The sequence below is a fragment of the Apium graveolens genome, chromosome 6 (genome assembly GCF_009905375.1).
Source record: "Apium graveolens cultivar Ventura chromosome 6, ASM990537v1, whole genome shotgun sequence".
Lineage (NCBI taxonomy): Eukaryota > Viridiplantae > Streptophyta > Magnoliopsida > Apiales > Apiaceae > Apium > Apium graveolens.
The window spans coordinates 45,688,635-45,694,304 of record NC_133652.1 but is presented as its reverse complement, the minus strand read 5'-3'; positions in this window follow the sequence as shown (position 1 = coordinate 45,694,304).

Sequence of the window (5,670 nt, the reverse complement as noted above, 5' to 3'; positions counted from 1 at the left end):
TGAACTTTTTTGTAACCCTTATGAATAGTGTTTTTGCTGATATTGCTGAATAAGAAAACTTTTCATGCCACACTATGTAGGGGTTCTTTTATTGTTATTCTGAGATCTTATTAGAACTCTATATGACATATAAGTGTATGTAAAGATCGTCAGAATCCAAATTCGAACACTTTGATTTTTCCCGAAAATCCACCAGATACCGAAAGAATTGAGTATAAGGTAACAGGATAAAAAGGATTTAAATTCAAGGATTATAAGAGAGGATCATAAAAGGAATATAATGTATTGAGAAAGGTTAAGGAAACCCAAGTAATAAGATCCCGGGTATGATCCCTCAAACGATAAACGAAAACGAAAGTTAAGCGAACCGTATAACAGATCAGCGGTCATTAGCCAAGTAATTAGAAGCTAATCAAACAGATTAGTGAGGATGATGTCATCAAACCAATAAGAAGAGGACAATCATGGGAAGATGACATAGGATTGATGACCTAAGCATGACCAAAGAGAAGTGTGTTGTTGGTTGATTAAGAACCACACAAAAATCACCATGGTTAAAAGGTAAATAATTAAAACAAAAGCCAAAAACAACCAACCAACAAATCATTTCACCAAAACACAAGTTGACTTCACTTTTCTTCAAGAAAAGCTCTCGGCCTCTTTTCCATTTCAAGAAGAAAAAAACCAAAATCCAAGTTCCAAGCTTCATTAATAAGTGAGGTAATTATCTAAGACTCCTTATGCATAGATATAGCTATCCTATAAGTTTAATCTTCAAATTTCTTCACAATCTCTTCCTAAAATTTATGGAAGAAGAGGGTGAATAGTGTTTTTCAAGAACTTAAAATTTTGTTCTTGAGTTTTTGTTTAGATTAAGCTTGGGTAAGGACTTTCAAGGGTGATTCTAAGCTAATTAGTTACTCCTACTCACAAGGAAGGTATAATCTCTTAACCTAGATTTTTTATTGAATGTTAAGAGCTTAATATGAGTATTATAGTTCATGAGAGGCTTGATTATTGAGTATTTAGAGATGTGTTGGTTTTGTGATGTGTTTGGAGTTGTAAATCTTGTTGATTAGTTAAAGAACTTAAGTAAAGCTTTTAGTTCATGTTGGGAAGTAGTATAAATTTGGAAATATTGAGTTGTTGGGGCTGTTGTAGCATTGTAAGTATGGAGTTTGGTTGTATGGTTGAATTATGGTTGATTGGTGGTTGATTTAGAGTAGGATAAAAATTGGTAATCGCGTAAACATAGTCGTCGTAATGTCCGATTTACTTTAGACTGTTTTGTTCTTAACATCAGGACCCTAGGACTCACTGTTAGATTTTGACCATTGCCATGATTAGATAGTTCATGTTACGAGCTTCGTTTTGATATGTGGTTCGTTTGAATCCGATGTACGGTTTAGGAGAAACGACCGTTTTAAGTAACGGCGTTTCGCGAACGAACCATTACCCCTCGCCTTACTTTGGAACATAGGTTAAAGACCTTAAAGGACTAATTGGAGTATGAATCATTTATGTAAAGTGTATTAGGAAGTTGGTAAGGCACTCGCGAAAGAATTGCCTTAAAACCCTTGATGGTTAATTTATTAAAAATAGTGGAGCCGAGGGTACTCGAGCGACTTAAGAGAATCGTTGAGCGCAAAGCGAGTGTTAGAGTCTAATTGGTTAAAGTATAGATTCATAAGCGACTTTGGTTTAATTCCAACTTATATGTTGTTTATAGGTTACAAGACTCGTCCCAAGCCATTTATCACCCCCAGTCGCTCAGGCAAGTTTTCTACCCGTTATACTGTTGTTGTGATGTATACATATGTATATGCATTATCTTGTGATTGATGCATGGTGGTTAATTATCAAATCTTGCGATATATTGGAGCATGTGATATAGTATATATGCATGTCTGTTTCGTAATCTTAATATATATTGTTGATTCAATTGCTTATAAGTTGCATAATATCTATGCTAGAGATAAGCAGTAGTTGCGTATACCCTTAGTATAGGGGACCCCAAAGTGAACATTTTCTAAAACCGGGAGTCGATGTTCCCGAGTATATTATATATATACTTATATATATATATATTGATATAGTTTTCAAAACTATTAATCGAAAAAATTTTATTCGATAACTTTATTTTATTTAATCAATATTAGTTGAATATTCATTCGAGGACTTATGACTCCGTTTATTTTAATTAATAAATATTAGTTGAATATTAATTCGAGGACTTATGACTCCGTTTATTTTAATTAATGGATATTAGTTGAATATTCATTCGAGGACTTATGACTCCGTTTATTTTAATTAATGAATATTAGTTGAATATTTATTCGAGGACTTATGACTCCGTTTATTTACTAATTAATATTCTATATTTTATTTAAAGAATAATGTTTCGATAATCAAACTTATTTTCGGTTATTCAAATAAAGGTCATATTTTCGTATAAGTATATCTTTGGCTATTTAATATCCATTTCAAGTATGAGTTTTAAAACTTTTACTTCAATTATTTTTATAAGGATTATCCTTATGGGAATATTATTTAAATAATAATATTCAGATATTTTCTAATATATTGGGACTGATTCATTTTATTAAATCAGCATTACTCCAAACATTCTTAAAAATGTTTTCGAGTCTTCAAAATGATTTTAAAAGTTAGAGCGGATCCCAAAACTCATTTTCAAATTTAAGCTCTTACTTTCAAAGGGGACTTGAATACTCGCTCAAAAATCTAAGGGATCCGACTCTGTGGTGTATTTTATATTCGCAACGAGGTTGCTGTTTTGAGAAAACAATTTGATTACTTGCCCAATGTTCGGGAAGTAAGTCCATCTAATTGAGTCGGCATAAGCGACTGGCCGGGGTACGGTCTATGAAGGTGTAAGAGGCTGGGTGACAGTCCATCCACGCGTGAGTGGCCGGGTAACGGTCTAGCGCGAGGTCCTAATGCGGCCAGGGTGATGACTGGCGAGGAATTCATCCATCTACAGTAGAAAAGGTTACTTATTGGTATCTTTGCCTGATCAGCAAGATATTAGGTTTATGCCACAATTCTTTTCCTTTCCAAAAATTCATTTGATGTTACAAACTCTGTTCATACTTTACTTGACAGAGGTTTTCAGGAAATGTATAAGAGATATATATGTGGATATATATCGGGACTTAATGAAGTATCTCGTAACTTCATTCCATTCAATAATATTTCAAAGCTTTAATCTATTCAAATCTTATCTTGTAGTCTCATCTATGTGATGAATTGTTGAAAACTCATTATACTTTGAACAGTGGTAGTTCAAGTAGTTTTATAAATGATATGAGTATAGTGAAGTATTTGGTAACTTCATCCCTTGTTTTTGCTTATATCCAGTAAGTAATTATCTTACACTTGATAAAGGATTCTAGTAAGTTATCCATTTAGATACTTGCATTATTATTTACACTATATATTATCTTGCGAGCTGTAATGCTCACTCTTGCTTCATTTCTTTATCACACAACAACAGTTAGGAAAGATGGCCAGACTCAAGCAGACCCAGCGCAAGAGCGTGGGAAGCGCCCCGCGCCTTCCCATTGAGATCATAGCTGCTATAGCTGCAGAGGTAGATCTATCTGTAGATCAGACCTTCTACTTTTGGGAATCAATTATGTATAACTATAACTTGTGGTAGATAATGGCAATTAATTGTAAACTTATCAAGTAATCATTTTGGGTTGTAATAACTTTTAAATTGTGGATTCAAGGACTTGTACTTATTTCAATTTCATCTCTGAGACTATAACGGGTTGTGGTGTGTGTTAGTGTGGGGTCACAGCATGAGGTTATTTATTATTAATTAAGTTAAGTGATATTGTGGAAAGAAAGACCGTGACGACCCGGATCCCCGACCCCGGATCTGGGGGTGTTACAGAAATGGTATCAGAGATAAGCGTTATAAACCTCAGAGATGATACGACGATATAATAATAAACTCACAAAGATAATAAGAACTCTTGCCAAGTTCATAGTCGGACTAGTTAAAGTAGCACTGATAGTTAAAACTCTTACGGGAACCCTTATAAGTATCATGATAGTAACTTAGCTCGTTTAATGTGTAGGCTCATGAGATAGAGGACCCAGAGATGTTCGAGCGTGAGCATGATGAGGCACTGCTAGATGCCGAGGATCAGGAGGAGCCTGAGATGGAGGAGGATGAGGAGGAGGACCCCTCAGAGGAGCCAGAGACAGAGGTTGTGGCGATTTCAGATGAGGAGGACCCGGATGAGATCCCAGTAGCTGAGGAGCATGTCGGAGCTATAGTGGAGTATACTGGTACCCCTTTACCCTCACTCCCGGTGGTCAGAGCTCCTACCCCTCCACCACTATCTTGGAGCCCCTATGATGACAGCTCAGAGACCCATACTCCCGAGCCTAGGCAGTCCGAGGAGGCACCCCCAGCGGCTCCGGATTCACCACCTCTCGACCCTGCCCATAGACAGTCTTTGTTAACTCACGACTATGTTCAGGATGTACTGAGGACCCGAGTGGCTGTTGCTGAGGCCCGGATGGATGAGGTCAGGAGGGAGTTGGATGCGGAGAGGGCGGGTAGGCGTGCCCGAGCTTATGAGACTAGGGCTACTATACCCCGATCCTTGAGGAGGGAGCTGACGGGGATAGAGCTCACATCCCGAGTGAGACTCCGATCGCTCCAAGGGGACAGGCATGGTAGGATCTCCAGGCGGCAGGCCGACTATATCTTCCGTCGTGCGATGAAAAGGGTATGGGAGTTGACCCGCTCCTGTGTGTGATTCAGGACCGACGATGGGATAGTCTAGTTGTCTAGTTAGTCGATGCCATAGTAAGAGCCAATTTTCCGGGATAGTTGACTTGTATATAGCATCCCTTTTTCTGACTAGACAGATAGACTCTTGTGTATCACTTTTGGGTAGATGGCTGTAGCACTGTTGTACTTTTGACCAGATCAAACTATGTATTTCTCGTATTATGTATATATTTGTTTCCTTTCAGTTCAGTTCCTTAGTGACGAGATCACTGTTTTTATCATTATTATTACTGCACTTCTTATTAGAACTGTCATAAAATAATAGAATTGCGAGATACATTCTCCCCATTATAGAACTGTGCAAGGCACAATTTTGTGTATGATTATGACCTAACGTTGAATTTCCCAAATTTTTTTATCAGTATCATGCCGCCAAGAAAGATTGGAACTAGGGCGAACCCTGGATCTGAGGACCAGGGAAGCCATAACCAGGATGATAGGAACCAAGAACACAGTGAAGAGGAAGATGAGGATTATGTTGAACAGGATGACTCCCTGTATGAAGAGGAGGAGGAAACATATGATGTTGAGAAATTTGAGATAAAGGCTGAAGAAGGAGAAACTGAGGTTGAGCAACCAGTACCAAACCCAGACATGGATCCCATAGGACAGTTCATGCAATTACTAAGGCAGAACTTGAAATGTCAACCCAACCCACCCCCTCAAGGAAATAACAATGCTGTGGAAAATTCCTTCAGGGCTTTCAAGTCCCTTAAGCCCCCTGAGTTCCACGGATCAGCCGACCCAGTTGAGGCAAGGGCATGGTTAAAGGAAATGGAGAAATCTTTTGAGATTCTGAGTACCGATGAGGCACAGAAGACTGTATTTGCTACCTACCT